Consider the following 21,057-nt stretch of genomic DNA (forward strand, 5'->3'; position numbering starts at 1 on the left):
ACAGAACTCAGTGGTAGTATAGACGCAGGTATAGTTTTGTCGATAAAAGTCCACTTTTGTCGACAAAACTCTGTAGTCTAGACACACCATAAGTGGCAGTTCTGGAGAAAAGTACCTGGGGATTACAGTGGATGAGAAGTGGGATATGAATCAACAGTGTGCCCTTTTTGCCAAGAAGGCCAAAGGTATATAGGGCTGCATTAGTAGGAGCAATGCTAGCAGATCAAGGGAAGTGATTAATCACTTCTATTAAGCACTAGTGAGGCCATATCTGAAGTATTGCATCCAGTTCTCCCCCTCTCCCCTTCCTCCCCCACACCCCATACAGAAAGGATATGGACATATTGGAGAGAGTCCTGAAGAGGGCATGTAAAATGATTGGGGGCTAGGGCACATGACTTACGAAGAGAGGCTAAGGGAACTGGACTTATATAGTCAGCAGAAGAGAAGAATGAGAGTGGATTTGATAGCAGTCTTCAAATATGTGAAGGGGGGTGCTCAGTGGTCGCAGATGACAGAATAAGAAGCAACGTCTCAAGTCACAGTGTGAGAGGTCTAGGTTGCATATTAGGAAAAAATATTACTCTAGAAGGGTGGTGAAGAACTGGAATGGATTCCCTAAAGAGATGGTAGAATCTCCATTCTTAGAGGTTTTTAAGGCAAGGCTTGATAAAACCTTGACTGGAATTATTTAGTTTGGGTTGGTCCCTGCTTTGAACAGGGGGTTGACTAAACCAAGGTTTTTCAAACTTGCAGCATGGGCCCAGCCGGGTAAGCTGCTTATTTATCTCAGTGTCCAGAGGCTTGGAGCCTCCTAGCCCACCAGTGGATTATCCAGACAGGCCTGCTACTCAAATCTGTAAACCTCTGGACTAGATGACCTCCTGAAGTCTCTTCTAACCCTAATCTTCTATGATTCCATTGTCAATGGCATTTAAAAAAATGCCAAACTATTGTTTGAGCTGGTGTAATTTTTCTACTAACTTCCTTTGCAAACCTAGTAAACATGAAAGATATAATTGTTTTATTATTTGTTTGATATAATTTAAGATTTGATGTAAAGAGATGACAGGAGCCATTTGAAGTACACAACTATTTTTTATTGTCGGACATTAGAGGACAGGGCAATGGACATGAACTCAGGTTCTCGAGTGGCCTAGTGGATAGGGCATTTGCTTGGGGAGTACAGGGTGGTCATTTGAGTCCTGTTCCCCCCTCTGCCTGCCCAGGTAGCCACTGGGGGGCCAACACCTTTTCAATGGCTATTAGGCAGGATGGGTAGGAATGGTATCCCTAGCCTGATTCTCTGGAGTTGGGTGACAGGGGAGGGATCATGTGAGGATTACCTATTGTGATCCCTCCCTCTGGGACATCTGGTATTCGCCACTGTTAGTAGACAGGATACTGAGCTAGATGGACCTTCAGTCTGACCCAGTATGGCTGTTCTTATGTTCTTAGGTTGTATTCCTGGTCTTGTCTGTTCAGTGACTTTGAGCAAGTCACTTAGCTCCTCTGTGCTTTAGTTTCCCCATCTGTAAAACAGAAATAAATTATACGTACCTTTGTAAATCGCTTTAAGATCTAATGATGAGAAGTGTTATCTAAGAACTAGATTCTATTATAAAATCCAGGAACTATATTACATATTTTAGAGTGCCATCCTCTGGTACTATCTATAGATATACAGACAACAACTCCTGATACAATTTAGTGAGCATTCAGGCAACAGGTTGATTAGAAGGCATTTTACTAACTGAACTACCAACCAGCTCAAACTGACATTGTTTTTGCTTCTGGAAAACATTTAGTTTACACTGGACATGCTCAGTGGCTTAATACATAATAGCAAAATCATTCTAACATTAATATTACTTCTGATTAGCACAACCACTCCCATCTTTATATTGATGAAAATAACTAGACATGTTTAGACTCTATAAAAGAAGACTGAGCTGATAATGGTCTTCATATATGCTAACAGATTTTATAAAGAGGATGGTAATCAATTATTCTTCATGTCTGTTGAAGGTAGACAAGAAATAAGGGGCTTAACCTGCCACGAGGGAGATGTAGTTTAGATATAAGAGAAAACTTTCCCGCTATAAGGGTATTTGAGCACAGGAATAGTTTCCTAGGAAGTTGTGGAATCTCATCACTAGAGGTTTTTAAAAACAAACTGGACAAACACCTGTCAAGGCTGGCCTAGGTTTACTTAGCCCTTCTTTGGCATGGAAGGCTGGACTTGTTTTTTCAAGGTCCCTATCACTTTTACAATTCTATTTTACCTACCCTTTGTTTAAAGAAATTATAAATGATGATATACAAAATAATTTGCCTTGTAATATACGTCTGCCTACATTTATTCAGAAGCAAATGATCTGAACTCAAGAATTTTCCATACATGTAACTTTTAAATAATATTAAAACAAAAATTTGGACCAGACATAAATTACAAAGCAATTGCAGACATGTAAGTATATTTTAATACATTTTTTAAAGAATTAAAAGGCTCTAAGAACAAGCTCACCTTTACAATGCTTTAGCCATTTACCCTATCTCTGAAATATAACTGAGGTATTTATTGTGCAAAAATGCCACTACAAAACTGGTAATGATGCAAACCTGTCCTCCATTTCTCTCTTACCACAAATTCAAAACCCAGCCTATGTTTGTGAACCCAAAATTATTTATGTGCATGTGAAAACTCTAAGAAAATACATTTTCAGTGTGCAGCCACATGCCATTCACTAGTTTGCTTAAATCTTGATCTACTGTATAGATAGAAAAGAAAACACCCTCCCAAACTGGAGTCATTTATTTTTGTCCAAATCTAGTGTTCTTTACTGTTCAGGATAAACTAAGAGAAGTGCTTTGTGTTTAAATTTAAACAGGAAATTTCACCAGGAAGTAAAGTGAGAAAAGTAAAGCAATACATTTTGAAGAGAAAAATCTCTGTTTGATATCTTTCCTCACAGCTAAACCAACTCATGCTTTATTGATTACTGAAGAGTATTTGTGTCAGCTGGGGTTGGGGGTGGGGAACTGGATCAGTCAGCCAGGCTGTTGAATTCCCTGAGATGTAGGCAACACAGCAAGTCAATGCACCCTCATTATGGATGGTGTCCCTAACCCTCAGATGATTAAATAAAAACTAACTAAAAAAAAAAAAGTTCAGTAAATTGGATTGCATTACAGAGTGGAGAGAAAAAAAGACAGCTTTAAAAATGACAAGGAAGGGGAAGAAACTCAGGGGATCAGGGGTAGATGAGTGGAGGAAAGCATGGCACCATAGAAAACAAACAACTGGGAGAGGCAGAGTAAATTGAGAGGTCAAAACCAGGAAAGAGTGGCTGGCAGGAAGGAAAGATAGAAGGATAAGGATGAAGAGAATGGGATGAAGGAAGGACAAACACTGAGACAAGTAGAAGGGAGGAAAGAAAGAGGTGAAACTGGCAAACCTCCAAGAATGAGCTGGTTGAAACAGAAGTGAGAAAGGGAGTTGTGGAGGCGCTATATGGAGACTGCAACTGAAGTGTATGGGAGGGGTCTGCTTGTATAAGGTAAAACACAGGTGTGGGTTCCCCATGGATGAAGGAGACATTTGGTATGAGAAGATGCAATACAGATGTGTGTGTGTCTGAGTCAGGGCTGCTTTGGGGACAATGGAGAGGTGCAAAAGTGAGTCCTGGCTGATGGAATTGGGCTGTAAAGTGGTCTCCCCACAATAAGAAAATATTGGGCTGAGGGGGAGAAGGCTTTGCTGAGACAGCCAGTATAGAGCAGAGGATGACCCCGAGCAGAGGCTTTAGGGTGGGGTGCACCTGGAGGCAGAGGCTCTGGTGGAGGATGGGGTGGGCAGGAGCTGTGTTAAAGGAGGCACAAGCTCTGTGCTGGAAAGGCTGTGGGAAGAGCCACAGACTGAGCAGGTGGGATGCCCTGGGAGAAGGGACACTGGGACACAGAGGTGCCAGAACAATTGTTTATAGAGAACCACTGAAACTGTAAACCCTGTATGTAATGGAAACCACTTTAAAGGAGGGGGTGCTGCAGCGTCCCCCCTACAGTTCCAGCACTTATGCTGGGGCCTGGCCTTGGGGGAGAAGGAGAGGCCTGGCCCTAGGATGTTCTGGGGTTCCCTTCAGGAGGGAGGCTGCGGCTGGAACCGTGCGGGGGAGGGGCACAACGGCAGGCTGCGAGAGACGCGCGTGGGGCGCTGTGCGGCAGGGGCTGACTGAGGCAATGGCCGCGGAGGGGCGTTAGGCGCGGGGAGTGGCGGGAGGCGGGCGCGGGGCGTGGGGTTTGAAGTGGAGTCACCCGAGGCTGGGAGAGAGCCGGACCGGGAGTTTGCCCTGCCGGGAGCTGAGCCAGCACCGCCTGCCTCTGGCCGCTGTCAGAGCCCCGCCGAGCCCTGCAAGTAAGTCCGTCTGACTCGCTCGCTGCCACGCCGGGGGCAGCGCTGCCTGCTCGGCTGCGGCGCGCCTGGGCTCCCGGACCTAGCCGGGGAGAAGCGGGCGCACTTTCCCGCGGGGGGCTGCGAGCCGCAGGATGGGTGGGGTGCGCCTCGCTCCCACCTCAGCATTTGGCGGCGCGGGAAGGAAAGCCAGAGAGTTCGGCCCGGCTCGTATTTTTGGGGTTTTTATTCATAAATATTTCCGAGCAGCAGCTCCACGCCGAATGCCGGGGAGTGACTCCCCAAACTCCCCTCCCCAGCCCTTCTGGGGCTCCAGGGTGCTGGAGCTAATGGCTCTGAGTCGGAAGCTTTGCTTCATTTAATAGCCAGAAAAAGCACATCGGTGCGGGGAAGAAGTCCTGTGTGTGTGTGTGTGTGTGTGTGTCTGTGGATTTTGGGGAGGAGATGGGGGGGGGGGTCCTTCAATTCCCTTCGCTTCCCTGGTTTCGGTCGGTTTCGTTGCATTTCTCTGGGTGGGTCTCTTTTCTCTTGGCTCATTGTTTTGCGGTGTTGTTTCCATCCGTGCCAGTGGCCGAGAGACAGGGGACGCGGCTGCTGGGCTGTCTGTAAACCTGCGGAGGTGGCAGGGTTCCTCCTCTGCCCTTTGCGGGGAAGGGTCGGTCTGGGGGTAAAATTGATTTCCTCGCAACAGGCTCAAGACAGATGAGGAATGATGATAATACGTGTCTGAATAAAGCAGATAGCTACTGTCTGTGAGCGTCAAACTTGGAGCCTGGCTGTCCCCACTTTGTACAAAAGGAAGCAGACGCGTGGAAATGAATGAAAACCGCTTTGTAAAGCCAGTGGAAGCGTTTTAAGGGGAGGCAGTTTGATAGGATTTTTTAAATTTAAAATATTGCTATACGAGATTCAGTGTATATAGTCTCAGCACAGATATATACAATAGATTATAGGCTTTGCTTGCACCTATGTACCTACTGTGGTTTCTCTCTTGGTTCTAATTCTTTCAGGATGTTTTGACTTTCCAATTATTTTCTCAGCTGGAGTGCTCAGCAGTTTCTATTTGATGAGCTGAGGAATTCTAATTTTTAATGATGTTATCCACTTCTCATATTTTACCAGACATTACATACATGCTATTAAGGGTTTATTCTCTCCTACAATATCCACATGAACTCATTGTAACACTAATGCATGTGCACCTAGAGCAGAATAGATCAATATAATATTGATGCACATATATCACATACTGTATATGCCTTTAAATAGTATGTGTAACTGTATACACTGATACAGTTTTTCCTCTCTAGTTTATAATTCCCATCTCCTGACCACTTTGTTTACCTCCCCCACAAAGCAGGTTTGATTTAAGTAAACCACATGCGAGTGATTTTTAAAAAAAGAATTATTTGGGTAACAACTGGTATGGGTCTCACCATTAAACTGTTCATGTGCTTCAAGTGATGCTGGCTGTAAATCCCAAAGGACCTGAAGATATCTAATGCCCTGAATGTATTTTGGTTTGACAGTTCTTGACGGACTTGCTAAGTGCTCCAGTCTGCTGAAGCTTAGTTTCTAGCCCCCAGGAGAAACACATTAGTTATTTGAAAACCTCTGTCTAACTCAGAGCTTGATTTCAAAGGAAAAATCCATGACACAGAACTAGTGTTATGATTATGGAAAGTGATATGTAATTTATTTGAAAAAATAGGAAATTCAGAAGTGATTTATAAAATGAAATATAAGTATTATGCAAGAGCTAGATGTCTGTTGTATCTATCATCAATGTATCCATTTATGATTTCTCCTCTTCTTTAGTAGCAATCTGTTTTCATTTTTCAATTTTATTGTCCTTTTTCCATTGATTTTTATTGATTAAATGCTTTTGTTTGCCTGTCATCAGAGCCGTCTGTCCCTAGTTCAATCTTTAACAGCCTTTCTAACTACTGCTCAGTTTGTCCCCATCTTTTTTTTTTTTTAAATCTACCATATCTTCATTGTCCTCTTCATTCTAGAACACTGGATTTATATTATTGCACACAACATTGATCTTTTTGTTGTACATTTGTTCTTTTCAAATGTTAGAATAACATGGACCATTTTGAGCAGATTTTAATTAAGAAACAAAGTACTGTAAAATATATAATTTGACTTCCCTTCATGGCCCTTGTAGTTCCTTGCATGCTATTTACATTCTCTGTTCCCCAGACTCCACGTTATAATGCAACGTGACTGGTAAATCAGTACATCTATTTTTTAAAATCAATTTATTAATTAATTGTCTTGATACTTTTTGTCAACATGTATCTAGTAATCAGAAGATTCACATTTTGCAAAAATTCATATTTGATTAAATGTGGTATTAAAATACGTACAGCTTGTATGAATTATTTAAAAATCACTGACTAGTCTAGAAGTAAATAAGGTTTCATAGACTATTGAAGAACCAGTCTTTCTTTTGCAAAAGAGCCTTTACCAATGTTTATTGAATTTGCTTGTCTGCATGAAGAAAAGAGCTGTTGTTTTGTTAGTAGCAGCTGTAAGAAGATTGACAGCTACAAACTGCAAATCTATGAAGGATCTGTCCATGACAATTTTGAATTTATTTAGATGCCCTACACATCTTATCATTTGCAAAATTATATAAACAAAGATACATTTGTGGAAAAGATACAAAGATTCTGGGATAATTGGCAAAGCGTGGTCTTGTTTGGAATGTGACATTCATACAATTAATTTAAATCTTACTAAAATATGAATACACAGTTTAAAATTAAAATATATACAAGAAATACTTATTTTAGCCATTCTGGGTTAACTGGAAGTATATTAAATGTAATAGCCTATTTGTTGCGATAAAGAGAACATCATTGATGTGATGGCGTGCTTTGCATGTTTAAATAGAATCTAATGAATTACAAACATTCATTACACTGCAGGCAATTGCTGAAACTTCTCAGGACCCCAAAATAGAGAGTTGTTTGTATACTGATGCTCACATGTTTTCTGATATTTGGATTCACTGTAAATACAGAAATAAATAAAAAAGCCATTGTTTTTAAATGAATTCTCTGCTAGATCTGAATCTTTTGTTGCTCAACTCCTGTCTCATAAATTTGTTTAAATACCTTCAACATCTTCAGGTTATAGAACTTTCTGTTGAGCAGTGTGGGAAAGCTGCATGGATGGAGCAGCCTTTATTAAATCTTATAAGAACCAAGGACATATAACGCACCAGGGAAGGTCAGCTTTTACTAAATGTCGGAGAATGGAATAAAGATTGTTCCTTTGACCTTTCTAAATTCAAGCTTTGTACTAATTTTAAATGGCATCTTAAATAAATATTGGTAATCCATTGCCTAGCTGCACATATCAAGATACAAAAGAAAGATCTGGTCAGTAAACTGTATTTTGAACTGTATTACATACATATTTAGTTTACTTTTAACAATTCACTTCTACTTTAGAATGAGTATTATTAAAACAGTTATTGTCATTTTCTTCTGTACAGGCTTGATTGAAAGACTACTGTAGTCCATGGAAGTGGGCCATATTTTTTTGGTCAAGATTTTAAAAAATTCACTTATGATTTTTAGGTGCCTCAATTTGGAGATACTAAGGGGTCTGAAGAAGAATTGCGTACACAATTCATGTACGCAATTCTTCTTCAGACCCCCTTAGAATCTACAGATTTAGTAAGTGAATGGCAAGGCAGGGTATGAATCTTCAGCACCAATTTGCTATAGGGAAAAGTCATGAGTATGTGTTACTGGTACTTTAAATCAGGCCTCCTTGATAAGTTTCAAGTTTGGCATCTGAAAATAGAGGATTTGAAACTAACAAGTCCAGTCTTGAAGATATGGTGTGCAGAAATTGGAGACAGTGGAAGTAAGTAGGATAAGAACAACCTGCTAGAATTGTCCATTATAAGGATTTTTTAAATATATTATGAATAATAAAGATTTTGTAATGTCAGCTCAGATTTTGGCCAGAAATACTATATACCTTCTTTTATATTTATGAGAGAGACTGCATGATGGTGTTCTGTAGTACAAAGTTTTATTGGCATCAGTTTATAATGGCCACATGAATTATCAGTAATAAGTCATGTGACATTTGCAGGTCAGCCCTAACAAGTGCAGATGAAAACCTTATACCATGCTGTCAAAATATTCTGCATATACTTTGTATTTTAAATAAAATCTATTTTTAAAAAGTCTTACACAGATTTATTAAAATGTGCATTATTCATGTCCTCTCTTGTAAAACTGGACAGACTTCATTGGACAGACTTCATTGCTACTAGTTCACTGCACAGTGCTCAGAAGGAAAAAGATTGTTATAACTAATACCTGTCCTTCTTGTATGATAAAGGGTAGTAAGGAAGCATGGAGTCCATTGCTGCTGGGGATTGTAAACATTTCCCTTCAGAGGGGCAGTGTGCTTGTGGTCCCTTAAGGCAGTAACTGTCAAACATTTGCTCCACAAATCAACTCTTGACACTATAAGTCTGATTAATTATTGGCCATGAAGACATCTTCTATTATGGGTTATGATCACAGAGAAAACTTTAAAAAATGAATAGTCTAGCAGCACCTTAAAGACTAGCAAAACATGTAGATGGTATCATGAGCTTTTGTGGGTACAACCCACTTCCTTCAGATGGAGTGGGTTGTACCTACAAAAGCTCATGACACCATCTACGTGTACAAAAGCTCATGATACCATCTACGTGTTTTGTTAGTCTTTAAGGTGCTGCTAGACTATTAGTCTGTAACTGGAAAAACTTAAATAACTAACTCGGCTGCCCCTCTGAAGCTTTGATCACAAAGAAATCTGTGATGGTGAGACAACTAGTTAAGTACTTAGATTGCTCAGCCCTCCTTGAAGTTTTGCGTACAGATCTGTGTATTGGGGTAGAAATTGTACTGGTGGCATTAATAAATAAATGATTTGGGGATAATAAAAAACTGGATGTCTGTGCTGATATTGTCAGGTACAGTTGCAGCCATTGAGTTTGATGCCCAGATGGCAGATTGCAATAGGAGTGGATGGAGCTGTTCTTGAGTGACTCCATTTCTGTCTTAAGTGTTCCCAGAAATTAGGACAATTGCTTTTCCTCTGTAGGGTACTATGGTCTTGAGTTCCACTAGATTTAATCTTGTTTCCTATCTTGTTTAATCTCTGTATGGTGCTGATTGAAGAATTAACACCCCACCCAATTTACTCACTTTCAGTATGTTGACACCACCTCAGGTCAATAGTAATGTCTCAACTGAATGCACAGTAATTGTGGAAGTACTGTCTTGTTCCAGCTGTAGAAGTGGATGGAGCTTGGATGAGAGTTGTTTTTATTTGGATTGAGCTTCAACCAAAGTGATGTTTTTTGCAGGAAACAGCCAAATGCTGTGATGGGGATAATGTACTGAATTAGCACACTGACCATTTGTTTCTCAAGTTTGCAATCTGTGAGTATCAACAGTCATTTCTCTTGGGTGTGGGTCTGACTGCAGTGCTTTATGTCTTTATCTTGTGGCTAGATTCTTGCAATGGTGCTACCCTTCAGGTTAATTTGGAAACTTGAGTTTGGTTCAAATACAACTGTCTATTTAGTAAATGGTGTACTTTAATGAGGGCCCAATATTTCATGATGTGTGTTGCCTGCCTCTTGGCTTCTGTGTGGATTTTAAGATATTGATTGTAGTCTATGAAGCCCCTATTAGATTGAGGCCTTCCTACTTGAGAGACTGCTGCCATACTGTGATCACAGACAAATTAGCTGGATTCTCCTTTATTTGGCATAGAGGGGATTGGTGAGTGAGTGTTCTTCATGAAGATTCTTCAGTTGTAGTAGAAGCTCTGTCTTTGGTCTGAAGAAGGCTGGTATAATGGGATGCAATCACAGAAGACCCCTTGGGACTGTTCCCCATTGTGCTGATTATGCCACTGACACTCAGCTTCTTGCTCTCCAGGGCTCCCCAAGACACTGTCCTGTTGGGACAGATTTTCTCGTTTCTCCCAGATACGGCACAGAGTTGGGGCAACCCCTCCCCCCCCACGTACACTTGAAGAGCAATGCAGACACTGAACCACTTCAGCTCTGGGAGAATGTAGTTTTAGGGCACAGGACCCGGGAAACCCTGCAAAAGGGATAAAGACCCCAAATTAATCAGTCTTTCTATAATAAGAATTGTATACAAAGATGTGTATAAAAGATGTTCACCTTCTTTATCAATGAAAGAGAGTATGCATACTAATTGTCTCTCTACCTCCCCCCCCCCCCCCCCAACCTCGGTAACAATTATTTACACTGGGGTTTTTCATAAACAAAAGTGGTTTTACTAAGTACAAACAGCAGGATTTAAGTGGTTGCAAGTAAAACCTGACACATCTAAGTAAGTTACAGAATTAAAATAAAAAGAAATACATAGCTAGTTCTAATATACTAAAGATTATTGCAGACTTACCCTAAAGCCTGCTCTTGTTTCATACATGCTTTCAAGTCAAAGATGATCTTTTGGAGACTGAAGTCAGTCTCCAACCCTCCTTTTGGGTGTAGGGCTGCCAGATGGTTTCAACAAAAATACCGGACACACTTGACATTACATCACAATCTACATTACATCTTCTTTAGAAAATAACAGACATTTATACTTTCTCATTTATATCTTCTGTGTTTCCTGAACAGAAAGCTCAAATACTGGACTCTCCAGTTCAAAACTGGGCACCTGGCAACGCTATTTGGGAGGCCATGCCAGCCGAAGACCAAGGGACTTGTCTTTATAGACTTTTCCTGGGTGTGACTCTTTTGTCTCTACTCTCCCTTTCATGGAAAATTACTTGGTCAACCTGGTATTTCTGGTACTAAGTGGTATGGTCAAGTGTCTTCCTAGGACCAATCACTGCTTAAACTAAAAGGATAAACAAGGCTGTTCTCAAGTAGTTAAGTTGATCTCACAGTGTTAAGGCTTCTGGAGAACCACTGATGCCTTTCATTTGCACATTTAAAACCATAAACAAATCCTATACAGGCAGTCCCCGACTTACGTCGGATCCACACTTACGAACGGGGCTTTCTCGCCCCGGAGGTCGGGGCGAGAAAGCCCCGTTCGTAAGCTGCTCCGGTGCCCCTGGTCTGCTGGAGACCGTCTCCAGCAGACCAGGGGCCCCGGGCGGGTTCCCGCGCTTCTGAGGCTTTGCCAGAGCAAAGCCTCAGAGGCGCGGCACCCCGCTGACGCTGCGGCTCTGCTCCCCGTGTCCCTGGTCTGCTGGGGGGGGGGGGGCGCAGCTAGTGTGCTCCCCCCCCCCCCAGCAGACCAGGCTTTTGTTTTGGACTCTGGGGCAGAGCAGCTGGGGCGCTGCCGATTGGTCCTGCAGCGCCCGCTCTGGGCACTACTGGACCAACCCGGCAGCACCCCAGCTGCTCTGCCCCAGGCGTCCCCAAGTCAGCTTCTGCTGAAACTGACCAGCGCTGACTACAGGAAGCCCCAGGCAGAGTTGCTCTGCCCCGGGCTTCCTGGAATCAGCTGCTGATCAGTTTCAGCAGCAGCTGACTTGGGGACGCCTGGGGTTCTTAAGTTGATTCTGTATGTAAGTCAGAACTGGCGGTCAGTTTCAGCAGTGTCTGAATCTGGACGCCAGTTCCGACTTACATACAGATTCAACTTAAGAACAAACCTACAGTCCCTATCTTGTACGTAACCCGGGGACTGCCTGTACCTCATTTCTAGCTTTACATACAAGAATGGCACATGCACCAAAGCAAGTCCAGCAGAGACTGTAACACTAAAATTGACAGGGTACATGTAGGGTTGCCAGATGGTTTAACCAAAAATACCAAACGCATCCCTCCTCTTCTCCCCCCCCTCCCCTGCCCAGTTGCTGTGTGTCATAGGGTTGCCAGGTGTCCGGTATTTTCGCCTCTTGACAGGGGAAAGAAAACCAGCTAATACATTTTAGGTGCCTGATATTTTCTGAATTTTTTTTTACCGGACAGGAGGCAAAAATACCAGACTGTCTGGGTCAATACAGGACACCTGGCAACTCTAGGTACATGAAGTATTTTGTCCAATGCATCTTTGAGTTGTGTGTATTTATATTCATAAACCAATCCATAAAGCATGGGGTTCTTGATCAGCAAGCCACTATGGAGGGACCGTCCTTTCCCTTCATGTCTGACTAGGGTGAGATTGATCATGGAAATTGTTTTGTGGGTGGTTGAATTTTAGTGAGAGAAGCCCTAACTTTCTAGTTATCATGGATGGAATTTTGGTGGACTTCTTGCTGCTGATTTGGCTTTGGTTTATTGTTCAAATAATGTAAACTGCCCTGAGGGAAGCAGATGGAATGAGAGCCTCTATGACGTTTGTAAATAAAAAAAAGTTAGGGATAGACAAAGGCATTATTTTCAAGTCTGATATCTTGGGATGTTCCAAGACTTACAAACTAGTTTCTCTCACAGAGCACTAGGGATCTCTCCTTTCTGATGGTATAAAGCTTTGTTACCTTGTAGGATGGTAAGATACTAGATTTCACAAGCTTTAGTTGCTAAGGACTAGCTTCTTTCACGGGGAGAGCGTTATTGCTTTCTTAATATGCTGTACTCCACTTAAGTGCCTGGTCAACATAAAGGATAAATGCCTGCTAAAGCTATTAACTTTAGCTCATATAGCACAGGAGTCTGTTTTGAAGCTGAAGACAAGAGTTTTATTCACAAAGACAAACCAACATAGAGGCTGTTACATCAATTTTGTGGTACTTATTAACGATCCACTTCAATCGTATTCCTTCTGCCCTAGTTTAATTCTGTCTTTACTCCCAGTCTATTGAGTTTGCATCCTCCCTCAATCAAATATTCATTGTCATTATCCCCATTCTATTACAGTCTCAGTTCCCCTTTTCCAATTCCAGTTCCAGCCTCCCCAGACTATCAGTTTCATTCTCACTTCCTCTCAGCCTATGAAGGTCTAAGTCTGTTTCCAAATTTATCATTTATCAGCCTCACCAGCTAATAAATCCTTTCCCCAGTGTAGCAGCTTTTGACCTTTTGGGGTGCCATTGGATGTGTTGGGATGCTACTGAGTCAGCCTGTTTGATAGCCTGAGTCCCTTTTATTTGGTATTGCTGGGCTAGCCGCACAAGCCTTTACTAGCCAATCTTGCAGGCTGAGCCATGCCCAGCTATACACAGAGCAGTAGATCCATTCTGGAAAGATTCAGTCTTAGAGACTTACCCTGTCACTCCGTTGCCCATACCCTTTACGGAGTACAAATGCAAAAGTTTTATGAAATTTACACCGTCACTCAGTGTGGAGGACAATTTCTACAACTTCTCCCCCCTCCACCTGTGTTAGAAATTACATTATCTGGGTTACATTATAAACAAGAAATAAGTGTTAACTACGAAAGATGAATGTTACGAGGTTAAAGTGGTAACAAACAGAACAAGGCAGATTACTAAGCAATAAAACAAAGTATGGAAACTAAGCTTGATTCACCAAATAAAAGTGGTTACAACTAGTAATTTCTCAAGTAAGTCTTTTAAGTAGATTACTTCACAGTCCAGATATCTTTCCAGATTGAGTCAATCAGTTTTCTCTCCCTCGCCTCCCCGCCACTTCAGTTCTTGTTTCCATGTATTTTAAAGTATCTCTTTCGGCAGGGAGGGAGGTGGAGGAAAAATGACTTCGATTATTTTCCTCCACCATCATATATAGGGTGTCCATAAGGTGGAAATCCTATGTTTGATTTCCTCTCCTCCCAGTAGAAAAGTTCAGTAGTCCAAAATGTATTTTTAGTATTAGGTGACCAGGTCACCTGATTCTGTAGTATCTCACTGTCCGTGAGTCAGTGGGAGTATGGAACATCTATCAATTCTGTGTGACTTTTCCATTGTTGTACCTGAAGTGTTGGCAGTGGGCATCACTCAAGGTAGCATAGTTGAAATACAGATATTTAGCCAATATCCCTAATTTCAGGCACTCAAATGGTACACGTATAAAAATAGGATAATCATATTCAGTAAATCATAACCTTTCCAATGCATCTTACATGAGTTGCCTTGCATAAGCATATCTTAGTTATACCACACTCCTATATCAATAATGTTTCTGTGAAGGATATGGGAGTGCCAGTGTCACATCTAGTTCATTAAATATAATTCAATATCCGTCCCTTAATTCAGCAGTTCTTGCTCCCCCAAGTCCTCTCCTACTCACCCACTGACCCCCAAAAAGTGTTACTGTGAAAAGACTGACATTTTCTTTCTCTAGCTTTATAGCATTTAAGATTTTTAATGTAATGTTACATAAACAGAAGATTTTGCATTTTGAATTCCACAAACCACATTATGCCATCTAAATATATATATGGAAGGATCTCTTCAGGGACAGATCTCACTCTTCTTATACAGAATATTTGCGGCGGGATAAGGTACTCCTATAGCACTATTCTTAAATGTGTCAAAGGATTAGATTCTTCATAGAGGAGAAGATTGGGCCTACCAGTCACAGAGATTATCAGGGATGTGTAATACAGTCTCAGGCTCTTACATTTGTGGAGTTTACGTAGGAACTTTATTCATTAAGCTTTTACATTTTTTGAACAGAAATTATGGGGGTTTTCAAGGTGGCAGCCTTCTTTGCTAGCAGATCTTCTTCAGCTAACTGTTCTCTCTTGTAGTACTAATAAATTTTGCAGAAGAAAGTTTCCCTTTTCCAGGGTTTATGAGCTCCACAGAAGCATAGGGATTTCAGTACAGAAGCCTCCTCTTTTCTGATTTTTTTTTTCTCTCCTACAGAGAGAGTGTTAGGGTGAAAACTGACCACTGTCATGGCTGTTAACTACAGGGTTAATTCAGCAGCACAGTTGATGTCGTTTTCCTAACAAAAATTACTGTCATGAATGCACAAATTTTTTTTAAAAAAAAATGCTCATCTGTTGTTTGGGTGTTCTTTTTTTTCCTTTTGCAAGTAATGAAAGTGCCCAGTACTGAGTCAGAAGTAGCCAATCTGAAAATGTCAGATCATAAAGATCAGCCACTTTTCAAATTGCATGTTTTTTTTAAATCACTTAACATTTACTTGAAATGGAAAAATAAATATTTTTCATCTTTTCATAATTCAAAATCAGATGAATGGATCTCTCTCAAACTTGGGGGGGAGGAAGGAGAGGGGAAAATAAAAAGCACCTCTGGGTGAGGGAGGAGTCAAGTATGGAACAAAGCAAAAGATGGAACATCTCATCTACAAATGAGGAACAATCCAAAAATTATAAGCTGTGGCTTTTGATATTGTAATATAGACTGCATATAAAACTTGTTAAAAGAACACTGTTACAAAATCAAGCACTTTTAAGTTAGGAAATTTCTGAATGAGGTGTCTTGAGAAAGCTTAATTTAAACTCTTATGGATATGCATCTTGTATTCCATGATTGCCTATTTTAACCCTGCCTTCTTCAGTGGACACAATGAAGTGTTCACTAGATATTCAGTATTTTGTTTCACCTATGCCTTCTTAATTTTTTTAATTTTTTATGTTGTTCAAATTTTCCTTGATGACAGAATTCTTAATTTCCTTATGGGCTTTTCTCTGGTGTTCCATCACTATAGCATCTGAACATATCACAAATATTATTTTACTTTCAAATAATTAGGAATGCCTGTGACCTGATTTTTAGGGCACTTAGCATTAAATGACGGTGAGTGTTCAGCTCCTCTGCAGATTCTAGGGTTTCAGTTGGTCACTGCAAAAATAAACATACAAATAGTGAATACTTGTGATAGAGTTGTTTTAAATGTCTTGCCTGGCATTGCATAGGAATTCTGTGGCAGTGGAAGGGATAATATCCCATACTTCAGGGCAGCATTCCACTGCTTTAGCCATCCTTTTTTCCCACCGCACTACGCACCTTTCAACTGCTATAATAAAGCACGGACCCCCCCAACTGAGAGAGAGAGCCATGCCTCTTGCTTCCCTCTCCACCCAGGCCACGCATCTTCCTGCCTCTTCTTTGACTCTTCCCCACCCTTGCTCATCCTCTGCCCTAAGCCCACTCCACCTCTTTACCCCCAAACAACATGGCCCGGAGTACTAATGGGTCCTGGAGGCCAGCTCTACCAGCATGCAGTGGCAGTAGAGGAAGTGGAACAACCTGGTTCTGTTTCCAGCTCTACTTCCCAGGTTCACAGCCATGACACTTTGTCCCACTGCCAATGAGTGTGTGTGCGTGAGGGATGGGGTGATCCTGCTGTCAGTGCCCCCCCTCCCTGCTAATCATTTGGGCTACATCACTCAGGGGAAGAGGTGGACCCACCCCCCACATTCACCAGTGGTTGGAAACAGAGCAGTGTGGCTGAGAGTCTTAAGTGCACAGAAGAGCAGGCTGAGTCTAGGACCTTCTCCTTACCACTGGTACCAGTGAGTGGGGAGGCAGACCCTTGCTGCCAGTGCATGGCTTCCTGATAGTTCCCTGAGCTGCCTTGGGTCCCACAACCCTCCCGCCCCCACCCAAAGTGTGGGGCTCAGCACGGCTCTGTCTGGTGTTTGGGGGGCATGTGATCTTTCATGCCACCCCAGGCATTGCCACTGAAAGGCATCACTGTGCCAGCAGAAAGACAGAAGTAAGGGTTGACCATACAATACCATGCTACCCTTTCTTCTTCGCAGCTCTTCATGGCGTCTCTGCCTTCAGAGCTGGGCTACCAGTCAACTGCCAGTGCCCTCCAGTTGCCAAGTTTTGAAGGCAATGCCACTTCCAGCAGCAGCACAGAAGTAAGGGTAGCAATATCGCAACCCCTTGTACAATAACCTGAAAAGAACCCCTTCTCCTCCACCAAGTGCACTTATAACATCCTTTTGGGCCAGGATCACTACAATTACAACAAGTGATGTACAATTCATTTTTAAAAACCTATGACCATGAAATTGACTAAAATGGACTGTGAATTTGGTAGTGCCTAACTTATAACTTAGCCAAATGTGGGAGGTTTTTTGATAAGAATTGTGTTGTCCTGACAACAGGGCAATACCCCCACCATACTTTAATTTCAAGGCCATGTTTGTACATGGGAGTATTACAACATTTAATGAAACAGTTATATTGATTTTTTTTAAACATTGGAATAACTGTGTGTTTTTCCTAATCTTGTTCTCCAAAATATCTAAACTGTTTTTGTTGAAATCAAGGGTGCAGTTTTGGGAGAGCAGAGAGGGATAGGAGCAGTCGCTGCATGTACCAGGATGTGGCTGGCTTTTCTGTCTGTTCCCCTGACTATCAAGGAGCGAGGGGAAAGTACTTTGATTCCATGATTTACTCCTCTGTCCCCTCCCTTTAGCAGCCAGAAGTGAGAGGCATGCATAGAATCCAAGTACTTTTTGCTCAGTCCCTAATAATCAGGGGAATGAGAAGGCAAGGAAGCGGCGTCCGGATACACACAGCTGCAGCCCCCCTACTCTCCTGAAATGGTGCTCTTGGTTGAAACTTTCCCCAAAAAATTCAGTTTGAAGCACACATCCAGGATAGCAAGGTTCCTATCAAATAGTTAAAATTTGGTAAAGCAGCTATAAACAGCATCTTTTTAATTAGAAGTGTCAGGTAACCGTAAATAGAGAGAACCTTTGTCATTCGCAATGGATCTGTTTCTGGCACCACCACAAATGGTGAAAATCTTGAATATTGAGAGCCATAGTTTTTGGTCCCCACGGTGAGCTCCCTCCGGCTCTGAACTCACCATGGAGTTAGGAGCTGTGAGGAACTCTCTGAGGGGGCTGGGAGCCGCTGCCTCCCCAGGGCAGTACAGGAGGCCTCCCGTGAATATGTGGCACCGTAATATTTGTGATTCTGCAAATAAGGAGGGTCTTCTGTATAGGCATTGCTACTTATTCTGCCTGTAGTACATAGATACGGTGCCGCAAGTTTACTCTGCCTGCAGACTCCTGAGCACGCTCAGGATATCTTGGAAGTTTGGTATCATACATTGAAAAGCATTTTGTGTGTTTGTGAATCTGTATGTATATTTAGATAATGACAGTATGTGACAGAATATATAAAATAAATAGGATGGGTGGCATGAAGGTTTTAGCAGCAATCCAACGAGTTTTAGTTCATTGCATTACTCACAAATAGGTAGATACAGGGGCGGATATAGGGCGGGGTGAACGGGGCGGCCGCCCCGGGCCCCGCGCTTAAAAAAGCCCCGCGCATGCGCAGTGGCAAAGGGGGCGCCCCGCGGTGTTATGCTGCCCGGGGCCCCGCAAAACAGTCATCTGCCCCTGGGTAGATATATGTATGTTGATAGATGAAAGAAAGAGGTTAGTTTATATATAGGTTTGCATCTGAGAGTGAGACAGAGTGAGGGATAAAATGCAGTTGAATTCTATAAACCAGTATAGTTTGGAAAATAACACTGTTATAGAATTGTAATCAGTTTACCACATCTAACTTCAAATATATGGTTCATTTCATTGTCTGTTAAATATGGAATTTCGGAAGATTACATTTCTTTACTAAATTAGAATTTACGTTGCTGGTATTTAGAATTTTAAAAACTTCTTTCCAGTTAGACTCTACAGTTTTATATTTGACAGGAGAAAGTACACATTTCATGTGTTTTAGTTTTATTTTAATTGAAGTTGTGGATTTCTTTTTATCCTGTGCATTAATTTAATGTGCTGTGAGTCTTTAACAGATGTGTATTCACTAGGAGATTGCTGAATGTGTTGTCACTACTTTACAGGCTGGCAGACGGTTCAACTCTCTAAGCCTGTTTCTGTCAAATGAATTTTCTTGATTGTCTGTGCATGTGCAAAGCTTCAAAATGTCATAATTACTTCTTTAAAGTGAAAAAAAGAAAAAGAAACGAAGGCTAAAATTCAGCCTTCCATTCTCACTTATGTACAAAGAAAATTACATAGTTTAAAGGGAGCAAAAAAAGAAGACAGAAATGTTATAACTTGAAATATCAAGATTTTGAAAATTCTAAAATAGGAGTTATTGCTGAAAAATCAGATCAAAATTTAAGGCTTTGAATATGTAAGAAATTTAAAAAAACTAACCTTAAACTTTCATATTTTCAACATAATATGAATGTTTGGAACAATCTTGCAGGATCTTTGGCTATGGCTTTCTCATTTAAAATCAATGGGCATCCTCTTCAGGAGATATCTGAATGACGAGGCTCACAGATAATGTTGGTATTAGATATAGTTAATTTCATTTCAACATACTTTTATTTATCTAAATAGTATCCCTAGTCTATCCACTGAACCTGCCTAAGAGTTTCAGTTTTGTATAGCCGAGCATTAGCTGTTTCTATAGAACTCATTAGTTTTTATATAGTGGTAGGGGAAAAAAGCTTTTGATATATTTTGTGCCTTTTGAAACACATTCAGGCTTACAATATTCTTCTCTATGCAAATTCCTATTGTAATTTAATCCCTCCCAAAAATACTTGCCATTTCTATTAGGCCTGGTCTACACTAGACAGGAAGGTTGATTTAAGGCAGTGTTTCTCAAACTGTGCTCCGCGGAGCCCCCATGAGACATCTCCAAGGGCTCCGCAAGGTTGACAAACTGGAAACATCAATAGGTACAACACATACAATCAGTGGACTGTTGGGGCTCCACATAAGTACAACACTTACAATCAGTGGACCGCTGGGGCACCACATACATTTTTACACCTGTAAAGGACTCCGGAGCCCAAAAAGTTTGAGTACCGCTGGTTTAAGGTATGCACCTCCAGCTATGCAAAATGGCATGGTGGCGTCCACACTGTAGGAGACGCACAGGAGCAAATGCTTCTGTCGGCTTCCCTTGCTCCTCACAAAAAGAGGAAAACAGGATGCTGGTGGGGGTTGCCTTCAGTGTACGATTTAGTTTATACTAGATCTGCTAAATTGAATGCCAGAAGATTGACCTCAGGAGCATCAATCTTCCAGTAAGTATAGAGGTGCCCTTAGTGAGGTATCCATAGAGAATAAAGAAGTAAGTTCTTGGCAAATAGGCAATATTTCATACCGAATTGTGAAAAACACTACAAGATTCATAGCATGAATTAAGTTTCTAGTTTATTAAACCTGTAGCTAGCTTTTCAAACATCCAAAGAAAGCAAATCTTTAGTAAAATAAATCTAGAGAGCTTCATAAACAATGATACAATGTTAAACTCAACTCCTGAGATTTTGAGGTGCCAAATCTATTTATCAATCAGAAGTTTCTTCTCACAAGCCAATGTGTCTTTGATGCCAATGTTGGGGTCTTCATGGTTGCCTTTTCACAAAAAATAAACACTTCCCCCCTCAATATCTTGCAAAGAAAGTTCTCTAGCACAATCTGCAAAAGATCTTCAGTCTCTTACCAGGAGGTGTCACTGCAGTTCAGTTTGAACTATTGAAGTGCATCTCTAGAGACAAAATAGATTCAAGGTCTCATCAGATATAAATACTTATAGCATCCGATGCAGTGATGTGCTGTCAGTGTTTTAGAAAAGGAGTCACATTATTTCTTCCTCTACCCCTTTCAAACCTTGCATACCATGTGCCTGCAAAAGGAATGATTGTGGAATCTGTTGGTTTGTTTTTCCCTTTTAAATAAAAGTGCTTTCTGCTAACCAGAGAAAAGGAAACATCATTTTGGGAAGAAATGTAT

The 21,057-nt window shown here is 41.3% G+C and overlaps 1 protein-coding gene across 2 annotated transcripts in view; it reads left to right on the forward strand.

Moving 5' to 3' along the window:
* Positions 1–4,244: 4,244 nt before the first annotated feature.
* The window catches only part of SEMA6D (semaphorin 6D), a 365,529-nt gene continuing 348,716 nt past the window's right edge, over positions 4,245–21,057 (forward strand). Inside the window, exons 1-2 of one of the 2 annotated variants that reach the window (XM_075897219.2) lie at positions 4,245–4,414; positions 9,804–9,879. The gene's annotated coding sequence lies outside the window, so the exon portion shown is untranslated. The remainder of the gene's footprint in view (positions 4,415–9,803; positions 9,880–21,057) is intronic. The other variant, XM_075897218.2, reaches the window with a different exon arrangement.

This window comes from Pelodiscus sinensis, chromosome 14 (assembly GCF_052426305.1).
Source record: "Pelodiscus sinensis isolate ZL-2025 chromosome 14, ASM5242630v1, whole genome shotgun sequence".
In the NCBI taxonomy this organism is placed as follows: Eukaryota; Metazoa; Chordata; order Testudines; family Trionychidae; genus Pelodiscus; species Pelodiscus sinensis.